The sequence below is a fragment of the Mixophyes fleayi genome, chromosome 3, assembly GCF_038048845.1.
Source record: "Mixophyes fleayi isolate aMixFle1 chromosome 3, aMixFle1.hap1, whole genome shotgun sequence".
Lineage (NCBI taxonomy): Eukaryota > Metazoa > Chordata > Amphibia > Anura > Limnodynastidae > Mixophyes > Mixophyes fleayi.
In genome coordinates, this window is record NC_134404.1 from 233176060 (window position 1) to 233196081 (window position 20022).

The window sequence follows — 20022 nt, forward strand, 5'->3', positions numbered from 1 at the left end:
TTTTAATGCATATTTGGCTATTTATTTCCTGGAATGTGTGCGACTTGAAATATGTAGTTAAAACAAAACATAACTTTAAGTTATTTATAAAGGGGCATGTAAGAAATATAAAAAATAAAGTGAATTAAAGCCATACTTTTTCTAAATATTTTTTTGAGAAGCATAAGTGAAATACAGTAAAATTTTCCTTGAAGGCAATAGAACATGTTATCTTGGGTGATAGAGGGGGATTTACAAAAACAACTCTCCCAAAGAGAATGTATTGGATATTCCAACTTAATATCTGCCACCGATTGGACCGAATGAAAGCTATGAAATAGCATTTTTTTTTATAATCATTTTTTATATATTTTTATATTTAAGTACTGTAAAGATCTGTAATTAAATGAATAGTCTGATCATGCAAATTGTGTTATTTGAGAAAATATTACGCTATGTGTGTTATTATGGTTTAATGGTTAAAATACAAGGGGACTATCTGACTATCTGTTGAGACCACTTCACTCTGGAACTCTATAGGGTGACTTTGTTTCCAGATAAGCTATTTTATATAATTTTGATGTACGGGCATATTTATGCTTGATTTTATATTATTAAATATATTTAACTACTTAAGATATACCTGGTCTTTTTTTAGTTATGTACTACACTATGGCATCTATATTTGCTTGAGTTGTAGTGCCACTATATGATTTCTTCATGGTGCAGTTCTGAAGAAGATGATGATGTATACAAACTCCATTATCTGAGAAACTCCATATTCATTTCACTTTGGTACATGGCCATTCACTGATCTCCTCTGCGTGCATTGGTTGTTTACTGTTTCACACTATATTTGGCGCTTCTGTTTTTTGGTTTTGGTTAAAACATATTTTAAGAATTTTATGTAAAACACTATAAAGACTTCTGATCTGTTTTATATTTATTTTTAATGTTATAATTATATATTACCTCTTTTCTCTGCTCTAAATGGACATTGTTTGGGATGCTTATTTGAATTATCAGGAACTTTGGGTTTTGGGGATATTATAATCTCTAACTACGATATTTTTGTATAATGTCCCATTTAAATATGGTGCCTCTATCTCTTCCCATATATGATTTAGCAAGAGAGATTATTATGGGAAGTATAGCTATTCATAGTAGAATGGCTGCAAAGCCAGTGATGGCTGCTTAGTTAGTGTATATAGCTCTAAGTGTATATAGATACAAGTGTGAAGCCAAAAATTTAAACAGCATAATTCAGAGTTATACCGGACATCAGGCTATGAGAAGTGTCTAATCTCTGCTTCCTCTCTTTCATCAACAGGTAATTACTACAGCCTTATTGCCTTTTGCAACAGTCTGATCCGAATTAAGAAAATGCAGTTTTATTTGTAATGGTAATTACTACAGTCTTATTGCCTTTTGCAACAGTCTGATCCAAATTAAGAAAATGCAGTTTTATTTTTAATGGTAATTACTACAGCCTTATTGCCTTTTGCAACAGTCTGATCCGAATTAAGAAAATGCAGTTTTATTTCTAATGGTAATTACTACAGCCCTATTGCCTTTTGCAACAGTCTGATCCGAATTAAAAAAAAATGCAGTTTTATTTCTAATGGTAATTACTACAGCCTTATTGCCTTTTGCAACAGTCTGATCCGAATTAAGAAAATGCAGTTTTATTTCTAATGGTAATTACTACAGCCTTATTGCAAGTTGCCCTTTCACTGTTTGTTTGTTTAAACATTTTACTGCTAAGGTTTGTTGGGGAGGGTTATTGAGGGCTTGATTGAAGTATTCTGATCACATGTGTCTGTTAAGCAGATATATATTTATAGTAGAATGGCTGCAAAGCCAGTGATGGCTGCTTAGTTAGTGTGTATAGCTCTAAGTGTGTATAGATACAAGTGTGATACCAAAAATGTAAACAGCATAATTCGGAGTTATACCGGAGTTAAACAGGAGGAAACAGGAGATCATTCTACCTATTAACACAGCTTCACAAGGACAACAGTCAGTATTCCCCTGAAATTCCTTAGTCTACCTCTGATGTTTTCAACTCACCCTGGCTACAAGCTACATGCAACATGAGAACTGTTTTGGACACTGATTTCATTTTCCTCTCATCTCATGAAAGTTTGTTCTATTTATCAGTTTGTTTTTAATGCAAAATCCACTCTGTTTAATCAGACTGCTGTACTACTTGCTCAACCACTCCCTACCCATGCTACAGTTATTTCAGTCCCCTATCTCACCACTGTACTTCAATTCTATTTAAGCTTTGTCTCCCTTTACAAGTAGGAAGAAATTATACTGGCTTTCAACCACTCTCCTCTCTCATGACTCTGCAAAATCTCAGGTATTCAATTACCTGCTCTTTATTACTCTCCATTTAACACTTCCACCCACTCCCCCACATGGCTCCCCACATCATTACTTTATACTATCCAGACATCCAGGAATACACTACATTTGCTGCAGCCTAGCACTGCACTACTTATCTGATTACACTGGACATTGCAATTAGGCAATTCCTTTAATTCCTCATTTTTGCTATTTGACTACTAGTCCCAGTGCTTGCCAAAATATTTTTCTTTCTCTCTTTTCATGGCATTATCTTTAGTACTATATCATTCCTCACCCATCCTGCAACAAACACGTCTGTCCACATTGCCCCTTCATTACTTCACTCACCTCTAGTGAACACTCATGATCTCTTTTGCTATTTAAGTTCAATAACTTTAACAGCCTCACCCTGCCACCAGAAATTAAAAGGACACACATCTTACAATCATCTTTCCTACCTTTCTTCCTCCATGCTTCTATTAGCTGGTGATATATCCCCTAATCCAGGTCCCCCTCACTTCTCCCACACACATATATCTGAACACTACAGAAATCTGGCAAACCTCAAACACATAACCTGTCTCCCCTCTCTTCCAAAGTCCTTTAGATGTGCCCTTTGGAATGCATGCTCTGTTTGTAACAAACTTACCTCCGTACATGATCTCTTCCTCTCATACAACCTCAACCTTCTAGCAATAACAGAAACATGGCTCACGCATTCAGACACTGCCTCACCTGCAGCCCTTTCACATGGTGGTCTCCATTTCACCCACACCCCCAGACCAGGAGGCAGACAAGGAGGGGGGGTTGGACTACTTCTCTCCCCACAGTGCACATTCACAGTTCTACCAAGTGTCCCATCACTCACATTCACATCTTTTGAAGTACATGCTGTAAGGATTTTTAACCCATTCTCTATGCGTGTTGCTGTCATCTATCGCCCGCCTGGTCCACACCAACAATTTCCTCATTTGACCTCTCCCAGTGGATTGAATCTGCTACTCATCAGGATGGCCACTGTCTTGATCTTGTTTTCTCTAGACTATGTTCAGTTTCTAATTTCCTTAACACTCCTTTCCCCCTCTCGGATCATCACCTTATTAGCTACGCGCTCACTCCCAGTTCTTTACCCTCCCTAGTGTCAAACTCTTCCAAGCCTCCTCGTAGCCGCAGGAATATCAACGCTATTGATTTTCAACAGTTTTCCACCTCTCTCCAACACCTTCTCTCCCCAATTTCTACATTTTCCTCCCCTGATCGGGCAGTACCCTATTTCCACCAAACCCTAGCAACTGCCCTGGATCAAGTGGCTCCAGTGACACTACATACTTCGCGTAGAATTCGTTGCCAACCGTGGCACACTACAGTAACACAAACTCTACAAAAACTTTCTCGTAAAGCAGAACGTCACTGGCGTAAATCTTGTGCCTCTAATGATTTCATCACATATACTGATATCTACCACACCTACAGAAATGCTCTGGACACTGCTAAACAAGCATACTACCGATCTCTCATCTATGCTCAGGCTTCTAACCCCAAACGCATCTTTAACACATTTAACTCTCTTCTGAATCCTCCTGCCCCAAATCCTCCAACTTACATCAGTGCACAGGATCTTGCTTCCTATTTCAAGGAAAAAATTGATAAGATCAGACTTGAAATGGTATCTCCCTTGACAAGCAATCTGCTGAATTCCTTTGTAGCACCCTCTGACACGCTCTCTTCATTTGATCCTACAAATGAAGAGGAAGTTTCTACTCTCTTCTCATCTTCCTACTCTACCTCCTGTCCTCTTGATCCCATTCCCTCACAAATTGGTATGTCCCTGTCTCCTGTGCTCATTCCCCCTCTAACTAAAATCTGTAATCTATCTCTTTCTACTGGTATTTTACCATCTATATTCAAGCATGCAGTGATTACTCCCATTTTAAAAAAACAAAATTCTGACCCTAACTCTCTCATAAATTACCGCCCCATCTCCCAGCTCCCATGCTCCTCCAAGCTTCTTGAGAGAATTGCCTACACCCGCCTCACACACTTTCTTACAGCAAACAACCTATTGGATCCTCTTCAGTCAGGCTTTCACTCTCAACACTCTACAGAGACTGCGCTGACCAAAGTTGTCAATGATTTGATCACAGCAAAAAATAATAACCAATACTCTCTTCTAATTCTCCTGGATCTCTCTGCTGCATTTGACACTGTTGACCACTCTCTCCTCATACAAACGCTACAATCCCTAGGTCTTGAAGGCACTGTCCTATCCTGGTTCTCATCCTACCTATCTAATCGCTCTTTCAGTGTTAATTTCTCTGGATCCACCTCTGCTCCGCTTCTTTTATCAGTTGGAGTTCCACAAGGCTCAGTCCTAGGTCCTCTGCTATTCTCTATCTACACCACTTCTCTTGGAAAACTAATAAGCTCCTTTGGATTTCAGTATAATCTCTATGCGGATGATACACAAATTTATCTATCCTCTCCTGATCTTTCACCATCTGCGTTGTCTTGCGTTACTGACTGTCTTTCTGCCATTTCATCTTGGATGTCTTCTCGCCAACTCAAACTCAATCTTTCAAAAACTGAATTAATAATATTCCCACCCAAGAACAGAAGCTTCCTGCCTGACACTTCTATTTCTGTCGATAACATTCCCATAAATCCCACCCCGCAAGCTCGTTGCCTTGGTGTAATCCTTGATTCACAACTGTTGTTTATTCCCCACATCAACTCTATATCTAAATCATGTTACATACACCTAAAGAACATTTCCAGAATACGCACATATCTGACACAAGACACCGCAAAAACATTAATTCATGCATTCATCAACTCCCGCATCGACTATTGCAATTCCCTCCTTACTGGTCTTCCCAAAGTCAGACTTGAACCCCTACAATCTGTTTTGCATGCAGTGGCTAGACTTATTTTCCTTACAAACCGTTATTCCTCTGCTGAGCCACTCTGTCAGTCTCTACATTGGCTGCCTGTATTTCAACGAATCCAATATAATATTCTTCTACTAACATACAAGGCCATCAACAAAATTGCACCGACATACATCTCCTCACTTGTCTCGAAATATCTCCCAACTCGACACCCCCGTTCTGCACAAGATCTACGTCTCTCCTCCACTCTCATCACATCCTACCATTCTCGGTTACAGGATTTTTTCCGGGCTGCACCTACTTTGTGAAATTCCCTCCTACGCACAGTAAGACTTTCCTCTAGTCTTCAAACCTTTAATCGTTCACTGAAAACCCACCTCTTCAGACAAGGTTATGATATTCCTCAACCATCATCTTAATTTCCCTAGATTACCCTATTACCATCCTCTACACTGCTAATGCATGACAACAACCTTCTGACCAACATGGCAACACACACAGCCCACTCAGTACTTTTACCTTTGCAGTCTGGCTGGTCCATTGTGCAATATGATGTAGCACATGCCCTTGTGTTTCTAACTCCCATTGTCCTTTAGATTGTAAGCTTTCGAGCAGGGTTCTCTTACCTCTCTGTCTTTATGTATTACCCAGTATTGTCTTATTAATGTTTGTTCCCAATTGTAAAGTGCTACGGAATTTGCTGGCGCTATATAAATAAATGTTGATGATGATGATGATGATTTTCAACCGCTATATGTGATGTAATGCAGATCATATATGTTTGGAAGTGCGTTTTGGATTGTGCCTTATTGTTTCTGGGTTTTGTCCATGCTGGAGTGTTCGTGGTGCATGTATGATTGGAAGTGCTTCTTTTACAGCTGTTAAAGGGAAGTATGTGCTGGCGCTATGTGCCTGATATGAAACAGACTTATGTGCAGTTAACATTATGAGGCCATAAAGGGTTTCAAATTTATGCTCATATTAGAAAATCAAGCTTTGCATATGTGCAGCATGTCATGTAAGACATGGACGCATGCACAGTAGGTTTAAGTTAATTTTACAATTATTCACATTTTTTTAGAGCCTCTATGAATAGCACCCAGGAATGGGAAATATTTACTTACCCCTTGAGGAAGTTCTATATTTAGAAAGGACGAAACTTGTTGGGCACTATTTTCTCTTTATCCCTCTATCAAAAATCTTCATGGTTTTCTTGAGAAAACACCTGTTACCTTTTGGGGAAAAAGTGTTCATTTAAATGGATTTGATGTACTTGCAATATTTTATTTTTGGAGATTATTACAGGAGTATAAATAGAATTTTCCTTATGATATGCACTTTTGGATCTAAATGCTTGTATGTAAGAAATCTATAAAAGAATCACTGGTGGATTGCAGATTTCAAAGAGATTTTACCGTATGGTGATATGTACATTTGAAGTTTAATATTGGTACGTAGCAATTTTTTAAAGGGAAATGATTAATCACAAAAGCTTGATGGTGTTGAGACATACAAAGAAGAATATTTGGGAATGTGTTAAAAAGAGTTTTATAACATATTTATTCACCATATAACTGAACTTTGACCACAGGTGTTTTTTGTGAAAGAATAAAAGGAAAAAAAAACTATATTGCCCTAATGTTGATCATAATAACATACAGTTGATCATAATCTAATTATCTGTATGGTACATGATTTTCTTTGAAGTTAAGACCATAAAAGATGGCAATACCACAATAGGAGACACCTTTTCTTCTTTTTGTTTCAGATTTCACATTCCTGGTGAAACAAACAGGGATACCTGAAAAAGAGCTGCCACCTTGATATAAGGGAGTGCTTTTCAAATTATCTATTTTATTTTATGAACTAAGTACATACTATTCAACTGGTAAACATTTAATACATACCAGCTGAATTTCAAACACCAGTGGCTTGTATACTGTGTGTGTGTGTATATATATATATATATATATATATATATATATATATATATATAATCAGCAAATTAGTATTTGTTATTCCACATTTGTATTTACAATAGTGTTTGATAAGCTGTCACTTGCTATGTTATGCATTCAGTTGCAATTTGAACTTGTATTTCCTGTGGAAAGAATAATGTGTGAAGGCTAAGCACACATATACTTAAGGAAAACATATGACAACTTGTTTGTTGGATTATATGACAAATTATTGAACTATATAACAAATTATAATAAGAAAATTCTGATTACACGACTAACAAAAAAGCCCTGTCTTCTTCACTCACCTACTATATGTACAATATAATAACTTTCCAGATAAATATATTTATAAGTTTATCCATTATGACAATTTTTCTATTTATGATGGAAAAAATATATATATGTGAAAAGATAATGTCTACTGTCACATATTGGCACATTTTAATACATAGAAAATCCACAGCAATTCTTTCCCCTAGATAGTGAAGACCTTTCATATCTGAGGTTGAAAGGTATCTATTTTGTTAATTGGCACATTAGAAAGGTCCCTTATCCACTGGTGTTGCTATTGCACCAGGAGATGCAAGTGAAAGCCATATATGAAAATGGATACAAACTCTATGTATTTGCGCATGCATCCAATTAGAATTTGATATGCAGATTTGTATCATAGTACAAAACAATTCCAGGCTGATTGGTAAAGGCGTGTGGGTTTATAAGGGGCGTGACTACAAAAGTTAGTTTTTGTTCAAAAGTTAGGATATGCCTAATTAAGGAGAGTAAAGCCTTAAAAAGAGTAACTTTGCACCTGGGCAAAACAATGTTGCATTGGTGGGGGAGGTAAATTTAAAATGTGGGGACAGATTTATAGCTGGCATACGGCATGTCCTAGATCAAATAAAATTTTATGGTGAAAATAAAGTTATCAAGTATATGTGTGCTACATGAAAAAACAGCCAGTATTTAACTTATGTGCAAAATAATTAACTAATTTTTATCCCTTGCATTGTATCATGGTTTGTCCAGGAGCAGCCTCTTTATTGCTTTCCTCTCCTTAGTGACTCAGGCCTCATCAATCATCATCATCAACATTTATTTATATAGCGCCAGCAAATTCCATAGTGCTTTACAATTGGGAACAAACATTAATAAAACAATACTGAGTAATACAGACAGACAGAGAGCTAAAAGGGCCCTGCTTGCAAACTTACAATCTATGGGACAATGGGAGTTTAAAACACAAGGGCATGTGCTACATCATTATTGCACATTGGACTATCTAGAATGCAAAGGTAAAAAGTATTGCATGGGCTGTGTGATCAGTCACACAGCAATGTTGGTCAGACGGATGATGTCTTGTTTTAGTTGTGTAGATGGTGATAATAGGGTAACCTAGGGAGATTAGGATGCTGGTTGAGGAATATCAAAGCTTGTCTGTTTTGAAGACTAGAGGAAGGTCTTACTGTGCGAGAGAGGGAATTTCACAAAGTGGGTGCAGCATGAGAAAAGTCCTGTAACCGGGAATGCAAGGAAGTGATGAGAGTGGAAGAGATATGTAGATTTTCTGCAGAATGGAGGTGTCAAGTTGGGAGGGTTTTTTTTGTTTTTTTTTATAAATCTCTTTTTTATTGATAGTATAACATTTTATACAAACATACATGTCTTGCAATAGACAATAGATTACGGGTGACATTGAATGCCAGTAAAAACAACAAACATGTAATATGTTATTTAGTAATGACAATTGGGAGGATGGGGGAGAGAAGAAAGACGGGTACAAGGGGGAAGGAAAGGTAGGTCTAGGTCTAGAGGGAATATATATCAGGGGTCAGTTATTCCACTGAGTATATAATGGTTTATCCTTGAATTCAAGCCACTTGAACCACACAAAATAGTATTCTCTATATTTATCCATTGATGAGTAAAGCATCTCATCCATTGTTCTGTAGAACTCCAAGCATGTAAACCATTTTTTAATTGTAGGGGCATTTGGCGATCTCCAGTGGACCCGGATCACGGCCTTTGCCACATTGCAGAGATTTTTAACAGTTGATTTTTTATATTAGGGGATGGTCATTTTGCTGTCATTCAGCAGCCAATGTTTAGGGCAATTGGGTAGCTCCACACCAACTATAGCTTTAGCTAGAAGGAGAACTGCGTCCTAGAAGGGTCTAAGCCCTGTGCACTCCCACCATATATGTAAGGGGGTACCCGGCGCCGTCTGGCATCGCCAGCACATATTTTACAGCCTCTGAAACATCTTAGCAAGCAGGGTAGGGCATCGGTACCATCTCGTCATAATCTTGTACTGAGTTTCAATTATTTGTATGCTAATTGAACTAGCCTGTGTGCGTAAAAAAATATCTTTCCAATCTTGTTCGGTTATTGAACACTCCAATTCACCTTCCCAATCCCGTATGAAGGTGGGTCTTTTACTGAAGGAATGTTCAATAAGGATACTATAAATTATTGATAATGTATGCCTTGTATATGATAAACTGGTACATAGTGTTTTAAACTGAGTAAGCATCCGTCCCGCGGACGCCCGGATCCCCGGGGAGCCTAGAAAATGTCGGAGCTGTATATGTCTCCATAACTCCGCACTTGGGAGTTCCCATTTGGACTGGAGATCAACGAAAGGTAAAGCCCCAGAGACGCCCACCAGCTGGCCAACACGATGGAGACCTGCCCCAATCCAATATCTGAAAGTCCGTCTAGTAAGGCCCGGGGGGAAATCTGGGTTGTCAAAAGTCGGAGTCAGAGGTGAGTATCTAAAGGAAATATGTGAGACTGAGCATAGTTTTGACCATCTAGCCAGAGTTGGGGTAACAGTCGGATGTACAATTTTAGGAATAGACGACAACCAGGGTGTGAATTGAAGTGACTTGCCCAAGATGTAGCTCTCAATCCAGACCCATTGTTTGTCAGGTCCCTGTCTCGTCCAGTCCAACACTCTATTTAACATAATGGCATCATAATACAAAGTGAAGTGAGGAAGTTGTAGACCCCAGCATGTTTACGCATATGTAATATGTCGTGTCTAAAGACGGTTCGCCTACCTTTCCACACAAAATCCCGAACTGCTTTATGTAATGTCTTAAACCATGAGGCTGGAAGGTGTATAGGAAGCGTATTAAGTAGGTAAAGAATCCGAGGCAGCAGATTCTTTTAACAACATTGACTCTACCTATCAGGGAGAAGCCTTTCGGGAGCCAATTCCTCAGATCATTACAAACTGTATTGGTGATAGGAACAAAATTTTCTTCAAATATCTTTGAGGTGTCTTTGTTAATAATCACCCCCAAGTATTTGAGTCGTGTGGGATGCCAGGTAAATGGGAAAGATGGCTTCAGGCCTTCAACTACAGCCGCAGGCGCAGAAATGTTAAGTGCCACAGATTTTGAGTAGTTAATTTTAAAACTGGAAAGTTCGCCAAAAGTGTGGAATTTCGATACTATATTGGGAATTGAAATTACAGGGTTAGTAAGGATGGCCAGCAAGTCATCAGCAAAGAGATTAAGCTTGAAGTTTTTGTCCCTCATCTGTATACCAGAAATGTCAGTGTTAGCCCGGATGGAGCGAGCCAAGGCTTCCATGCACAAAATAAAAATCAACAGGGACAGCCCTATCTAGTACCATTTGAGATGACAATAGGCTCTGACAACTCCCCATTAACCTTAACCCTTGCCGTCGGCTGTGAATACAGGGCGGCGATCCGAGCCAAGCCCTATGGACCAAGACCCAAATGGCTGAGTACCCTTCGCATAAATTCCCAATCCACTCTATCAAATGCTTTTCTAGCGTCCATGGATAAAAGAACTGTTGGTATATTGGTGGTCGTTGCAAACTGCACCAAATTGATTAGTTTTGTGGTGTTGTCCCGTGCCTCCCTCCCCTGGTCAGAATGAATAATTTGAGATAAGTGTGGTTTCAACCTGTTTGCTATCAACTTAGCATATAGCTTTATATCCCCATTATGTAATAAATGGGCCTATAACTAGAGCATAATGTTGGATCTTTCCCTTCCTTTGGCAAAACAGTAATATGAGTGGCCAAAGATTGGGGAGAAAAATAAGTTTGGGCCGAGACAGATATAAAGGCCTGAAGCATGAGAGGGGCTAGATAGTTTTTGAAAGTTTTGTAATATGAGATGGTGAAACCATCAGGTCCAGCGCTTTTCCGTTGGGAGATATTTTGAGACAAGGGAGGAGATGTATGTTAGTGCAATTTTGCTGACGGCCGTGTATGTTAGTAGAAAAATGTTATATTGGATTTGTTGAAAAACAGGCAACCAGTGTAGAGACTGACAGAGTGGCTCAGTAGAGGAAGAACAGTTTGCAAGGAAAATCAATCTAGCCGCTGTGTGTAAAATAGATTGTAGAGGTTCAAGTATAATTTTGGGAAGACTAGTAAGGTGGGAGCTGCAATAGTCAATGCGGGATGATGAGTACATGAATTAAGGTTTTTGCAGTGTCTTGTGAGTATATGTGCGTATTCTGGAAATCTTCTTTAGATATATGTAACATGATTTAGATATAGAGTTGATGTGGGGAACAAAGGATAGTTGTGAGTCAAGGATTACACCTAGACAGCCAACTTGCGGGGTGGGATTTATGGTCATGTTATCAACAGAAATAGAATTGTCAGGCAGGAAGCTTCTGATTTTTTGTGGGAATATTATTAATTCAGTTTTTGAGAGATTGAGTTTGAGTTGGCAAGAAGACATTCAAGATGAAATGGCAGAAAGACAGTCAGTAACGTGAGACAACACAGATGGTGAGAGATCAGGAGAGGATGGATAGATAGATTTGTGTATCATTCACATAGAGATGATAATGAAATCCAAATGAGCTTATTAGTTTTCCAAGAGAAGTGGTGTAGATAGAGAAAAGCAGAGGACCTAGGTCTGCGCCTTGTGGTACTTCAACTGATAAAGAAGGTGGAGCAGAGGTGGATCCAGAGAAATTAACACTGAAAGAACAATTAGATAGGTAGGATGAGAACCAGATTAGGACAGTGCCTTTAAGACCTACGGATTGTAGCGTTTGTATGAGAAGAGAGTGGTCAACAGTGTCAAATGCAGCAGAGAGATCCAGGAAAATTAGAAGTGAGTAATGGCCTTCAGTTTTTGCTATTATGAAATCATTGACAACCGTGGTCAGCGCAGTCTGTGGAGTGTTGAGAGCTAAAGCCAAACTGAAGGGAATTCAGTAGGTTGTTTGCTGTAAGAAAGTGTGTGAGGCGAGTTTAGGCTATTCTGTGGAGAAGCTTGAAGGGGCATGGTTGCTGAGAGATGAGGCAGTAATTTGAAAGAGAGTTTGGGTCAGAATTTTGTTTTTTCAAAATACGAGTAATCACTGCATGCTTGAATAGTGATGGAAAAATACCAGTAAAGGTATTACAGGACACAGGGACCTACCAATTTGTGAGGGTATGGGATCAAGAGGACAAGGGGTAGAGTAGGAAGATGAGAAAAGAGTAAATACTTCCTCTTCATTTGTGGGATCAAATGAAGAGTGAGTGTCAGAGGGTGCTACAAAGGAATTCAGCTGACTGCTTGTCGAGGGAGATGATACCATTTCAAGTCTGATCTTATCTTTTTGTTCTTGAAATAGGAAGCAAGATCCTGGGAACTGATGGTAGTCGAAGATTTTGGGGTGGAAGGGTTTAGAACAGATTTAAATGTGTTAAAAAGGCATTTGGGTTTAGAAGCCTGTGCATAGATGAGAGATTGGAAGTAGGTTTGTTTTGCAGTGTCCTGAGCATTTTGATAGGATTGGTAGATAGCAGTATATGTGTTGAAATCATTAGAGGTACAAGATTTACGCCAGAGACATTCTGCTTTGCAAGAAAGTTTTTGTAGAGTTTGTGTTACTTTTGTATGCCACGGTTGTGAACGAAGTCGCTGGAGCCACCTAAACAAGGGCAGTTGCTAGGGTTTGGTGAAAATGAGGTACTGCCCTATCAGGTGAGGAGAATGTAGAAATTGGGGACAGAAGGTGTTGCATAGAGGTGGAAAACTGTTGAAAATCAATAAAGTTAATATTCCTGCGGGTGTGAGGAGGCTTGGAAGAGTTTGACACTTGGGAGGGTAAATAACTGATAGATGACAGCAATACGCACAGAGAATGTGTTAAAAATTCTAACATTATGAACTTCAAAAGATGTGAAAGTGAGTGATGGGACATTTGGTAGAACTGTGAACGTGCACTGTGGGGAGAGAGGTAGTCCAACCATACCTCCTTGACTGTGTCCAGGTCTGGGGGTATGGGTGAAATGGAGACCACCATGTAAAAGGGCTGCAGGTGAGGCAGTGTCTAATTGCGTCAGCCATGCTTCTGTTATTGCCATAAGGTTGAGGTTGTTTGAGAGGAAGAGATCATGTATTGAGGTAAGTTTGTTACAAACAGAGTGTGCATTTCAAAGGGCACATTTAAAGGACTTTGGAAGAGAGGGGAGACAGGTGATGCATTTCAGGTTTGCTGGATTTCTGTAGCGTTCAGATATATGTGTGTGGGAGAAGTGAGGGGGACCTGGATTAGGTGATATATCACCAGCTAATAGAAGCAGGGCGGAAGAAAGATAGGAAAGATGATTGTAAGATGTGTGTCCTTTTAGTTTCTGGCAACAGGGTGAGGCTGTTGTAACTATTGAATTTAAATAGGACAACAGTACATGAGTGTTAACTAGAGGTGAGAGAAGTAATGAAGGGGCAATGTTGACAGAGTCTATGTTGCAGGATGGGTGAAGGATGATATAGTTCTAAAGATAACGCTATGAAAGGAGAGAAAGAAAAATAATTTGGCAAGCATTGGGATTTATGAGTAAAATAGCAAAAAATGAGGGAATTAAAAGAATTACCTAGTTGCAATATCCTGTGCAATCAGAGAAGTAGTGCAGAGTGATGATGCTGCAGTAGATGTATTTTAATCCTGGATGTCTGGAAAGCATGGACTAATGATGTGGAGAGCCATGTGGGGGAGTGGGTGGAAGTGTTGGAGAATAATAAGGAACAGGTGATGGAGTACCTGAGTTCTTGCGAGTTCCTGAGTCGTGAGAGAGGAGAGTGGTTCAAACTCAGTTTCATTTCTTTATACTTGTGATGGCAGACAAAGCTTTGAGTAGAATTGAAAATACAATGATGATATAGAGGACTGAAATAGCTGTAGCGTGGGTAGGGAGTGGCAGAGCAAGTAGTACAGCAGGCTGATTAAACAGAGGGGATGTTGCAGGGTAAATAAACTGATAGATAAAACAAACTTTCATGAGGTGAGAAGAAAATAAGATCAGTCCAAAACAGTCTTCATGTTGTGTGATGCTTGTAGCCAGGGAGAGATGGAAACATCAGGGGTAGACTATGGAGTTTCAGGTGAATACTGACTGTTGTCCTTGTGTAGCTTTGGTAATAGGCAGAATGTTCTTCTCCGGTTTACCTCCGGTATAACTCAGAATTTGCTATTTAATTTTTTTTACACATGTAACTATACACTTAGAGCTATACACACTAACTATGCAGTCATCACTGGCTTGCAGCCATTCTACAATGAATATATATGGTTAACAGACACATGTGATCAGTGTTCTTCAATCAGGCCCTCAATAACCTCCCCCAACAAACACTAGCAATAAAAGTTTTAAACAAACAAACAGTGAAAGGACAGCATACCATTAGAAATAAAAATGCACTTTCTTAATACAGTTCTGATACTGGTGTAAATAAGGTAGTAGTAATTATTCCATGACAAAATTAATTGTATACCTGCAGACTTTTCAACTAATTCACAATTTGGGGTTCTGTCTGTGACATTTCTTAAACTTCATCATCATCAACATTTATTTATATAGCACCAGCAAATTCTGTAGTGCTTTACAATTGGGAACAAACATTAATAAAATAATACTGAGTAATACATACAGACAGAGAGGTAAGAGAACCCTGCTCGCAAGCTTACAATCTATGTAAACTTAAAGTTAAAACTACATAAAATACAGTTTATAACTGTAGTCATCTTACATATTTTCGAGCAGTTCAGAGAGTTCAGCCAACTTTTCTAAAATAATACAGTTTTTCTTTGTCTTTATATTGAATAGTCAAAGACTGTAAATAACGGCACTTTTGCAAGCAAATGACAAGAACTATTGATCTAATTTTATGCTATTCTTTCAAGCAGAAATGACTTAAAAACATACTTTGTGTTTTTTTGTTGCTTTCCAGTTAACAAAGAAAACTACAGCACAATGTACTCCATTATCTCGCTGCATATGACATTTTTTTTTCTCCTTTTACTAAAATTCCATATGTAAAATCTACTGGAAGTTACATAATTTACAAAGATATTTCCTTTGTAATCCTATTTAGAAGCATTAATTGCTAAATTGCCAGGGAAAGCACAAAGACAAAAATTTTACTGCATGTGTGGATGGCAATAGGACTAGTTGTTATGAATCCTCAAACGGTACACCAACCACAAAACGCTGCGCACTGCATTGATATGATGATATTGTAGAAGGAACAATACTATCATGTATTGTGATTAATTCACCTTCCTTATTGTATATGCAATTCTTGATGCACTGTATAAGCTCTAACTAGGCGTTTACAAAGGATTCGACAAATAGTAGCAAATAGCAGTAAAACAATTCCAATAACAATTTTATTACAGAATTTCTAAAAAAAATATCTTTACAAACCACAGGAGCACGTTCAGCACAAAAGTTAACCAGTCTATTTAGGTCATGCATATGAGTTCCTCAGAGTCCAAGAGTGGTACAATACTGAGTGTCTGTAAAAACACTTTTACAACAATAATTGTAAGAAAATAAGATCTCACAAGTCAAAGTAATCAGTCCAAGTTTGTAAAATCGACAACAATTGAGTGGGGCGATCATGTATTATGCTGGTGATATGGTCTAACCTATATATCCACCAAAAATTATTAATTAAGGTTAGGATTATAGGTGATTCATGGTTTTCCAATTCTGACTAGGCATCTATCTACAGTAACAATATGGCCGGGGAGCTTCCAGATCAATCTGTGGACTCCATGAGGTACGTGAGGCAGAAGAAAGAATTAGAGATGAATGGGGACTTGTAGGTCTGTGACCTTACGAATAAGATCCAACACCTCCCACCAATAGGGCTCAGTTTTAGAGCAGTTCCATCAAACGTGAGATAGGGTACCCCTCAGGCCATAATTCTGCCAGCAATGGTCTGTATAGCTTTAATTGTGCAGAGTCATAATGCTCTATCCATACCATAAACTTCTGTCTCAAACCAAAACCAGACCTCAATTAGCACGCAACCCAAATGGAGTCTAAGAGCACAGGCTAAGCTCTCCCAATTTGGATCAAGTACCTATGTCTGCAGGTCCCATGTTTATGACTTTCCCCTGTTTAGTCACCCTTACCACCCACTCTTTAAGATCACATTGAGTGAGGCAAAAAGCTCCATTACTGCAACTGAGACAAGAAGGTGGCAGGTGTCTCTATATCTTTCCATACTTCAAAGAGCTTTGTGTGTAGTGCAAAGCTTAGTTAAAACGGCAGATTCTTGTTTTTGAAGGCACTATGGGAGCCCACTAACGTAACATTATAGATACAAAAACTAATCCGGTGTGGGTAAAAAACAATAATAAACACAAATTATAAGAAATTAATTGGAAACCATAATTAATTCTATAGTATAGTCAAATAATAGATTAAGACTGCTGTCAAAAAGGAGACTGCCACTATGTCTCCAACAAACTGAAAAACTATAAACCTATTAAAAACAGCGCTATAAAAATCTGCTCTATTTGTAAAATACAGAGGGCAGAGTAGGAAACTACAAACAGTAAGGGTATTATATAAATATATTTATTCATGAAACAAAATACAAATACAAATACAGATAGATAAACACAATGGGCCTGATTCATTAAGGAAAGTAAGGCAAACAATTGAGTAAGTTCTCTCCTGGAGAAAACCATTTTACAATGCAATTCTGTCTGATTTTTCATGTAGCACACAAATACTTGGTAGTTTATTGGTACACTGAAATGTAGAGTTGATATAGGACATACTCTATCCCAAATATAAATCTGCCGTTACATTTTAAATTTACCTCCCCCTCCAGGCAACCTGGTTTTGCCAAGGTGAAAAGTTATTCTTTTTTTGCTTTACTTTCTTTAATGAATTAGGCCCTATGCTTCTAAAAGACCAATATCACAAATATGATGAACATCACCTAAAAAAAGTCATATAAAGTGTACATTAAATTCATATTAAATGCTCTTTGGAAACCATAATAGATGGTTGTATAATGTACTCCTAGGAAAACAGTTTAAACCACATAGCATTCAATCCTGGCAATAATGCACAAGACTGGAATAATATCCTTAATTCTCATGATGAAATTATATGTCCTGAACTGTACATGATCTCCAGCTCCTGGACTTTTGAAAAAAGAGCAATCACTCTTTTTTCAAAAGTCCAGGTAAATTGTTAAAACATCATCACTTTGTATCCATCCATTTGTCCATCATTTATATAACAATTCCTTTCATTTATTTAGTTAGATCAGTGATTGTTCATTTCTTACCCAGATTCTTGAACAGCAATTTTATAATCAAAGCCATAATGTGATTCCCTCAATCGTAATTATATGGCTGGCTGCTCATTCCTTACCCAAATTCTGGGACTGCAAATTCAGCTGAAGTCATAATGTGATTATCTCGGACTCTGTAATCACTTTGGGTGGCCACCCATGTAGACAGCTTCTACTCCACTCCAAACACCGGCACACACAGAGTTGTTATATGTCAGTTGGATTTCTAAATCAATCTGGCTAGAGGGAAGTCAGACGCATATACTAGTGCAATATGTGGTAAACAGCAATTCCTTTATCTAATCTTACTTCTGACGCATTTCATTCAGAGGAACTTATTCAAAGCATAGCAGGTTATACTCTTGGACTCTCTTATATATTCGTCTTTATTATAAAAACACACCTACTTAGTCAGTTTAGCAGCTGTAATGAACAATTGCCTAAAATCATCTTCAAACCAATAAAACTCCTTTCAATAACTACACACTAACCAAAACAATAAATAAAACATAATACTGGTATCAAAAACACTATAAAAATAAAACTGTTAGTATGTTACTATTAGTAAAATAGCATAAAATTCTAAAATTTCATATACTAAAGTCATAAAGCAAGTATGCAGTTTCCTTAAAAACTATCATATATAAGACATTACATGGAACATTAATTAATTTCTTATATATTTAATCTGTTCATCATCTAAAAATAAAACCCATACATATTATTTATATTCCAAAATAATACTGAAAATAGTAATAATAGTAAAATAATAATACAAAATATTAATATTAATGGGACATTGGCCAAAATGTATGTCCCAATTCAAATTCATGCCCGAATTGCTCATTTCAAATTTGCAGACATTGAGTTCCAAGCATCATTTCTAGTTTTAGGTGCAGATTTCAATGTACCATTGCAGTCACTTAGGGATACTTTAATGGTGCCTCTGCATTCCCATTTGTAACCCTAACCAACATTAAACTCTTCCTTATGCTCCCTACAGGAAATTGATGCTTGGCATGCACCATGAAACGTCTAATTTTACTTTTTTCACCCATGCACAGTTCAGATACTAATATTGACTAATTTGTTTATTTCCTACCACACATTATGCTCATGGGTCTTAGTCTCCATTAGACAAACCTCTTTATCACTTGATCTACATAAGGAATGTGCCTCTTAACCTGAGAATCAACAGCACCTTGTTAAATAGATCAATAGAGGAGCATAAACATCCAAATTAGTGTTGCTTTCTGTAGTCATTTAGCAAACAGTACTGCAAGCTGGAAGGCCAGAGGTGCCTGACAAAAAATGCTGGATATCGTTACTATGCAACAACAATTAGTGAGACAACACACACTGCCGATCTTAACAAATATATCTAAAACAATTGATGAAATTCTCTTTCCCCACCATCATATCATCCCTATGATGCTGATAAAGCACTCGAGTGGGTGGACAGAACATATATGGAGTACAGTATTTGAAGGAATTGGGTTAGGATAGCAAGGATAATGGCTCTCAATCTTTCCCCAACAGCTTTCTGTGAGACAATTTCCCATCACAAATGGAACTAAACAAGGGTGCCACTGCCACCTATTAATCCTAATTATGGACCATTTGGCAAACTCAATTTGAAAATGTGCTGATGTGACCAGGTTATTGATTGATGGTTACCAATTGATCACTTGCAATTATATACACTAACAACCTCAACTCCAAAACTAATTATTTTTTTAATACCTTTCAAAATTTATCAAACTATAAGATTACCCTCACGAAATCAAATTCTATTACCATCACTTTAGCAGATTAGTTGATTTAAACCCTGACTCAGTTCCCATCTACAAGAAGAGAGTCATTCAAGACATCTTAACAACAATAAAAGCAGCCATGATTCAGAGTGGATAGGATACATAATTGTTTTAATGAATACAAATTTACAGTATATTACCAGTAAAGACAATTTATACTATCTTTAAAGCAAAACTTAAACATATTTATGTTTTGTCTAACAAGTGTATGTATAATTATAATGAATATATAATTATAATGAAAGCGCACACACCACACACGCACATATATATATATATATATATATATATATATATATACAAGTTAACCCGTGCATGATACTCATGCATTCTAGTCAAATCAAGCTACTTAAGGTCTTAAAAAGGTTCTTATCATGCATTTGGACCTAGCCCAGGCCTCCTCAGGGGAAGAGCGTTAGTTCCCGATGCAAGCGGCCTTTTTA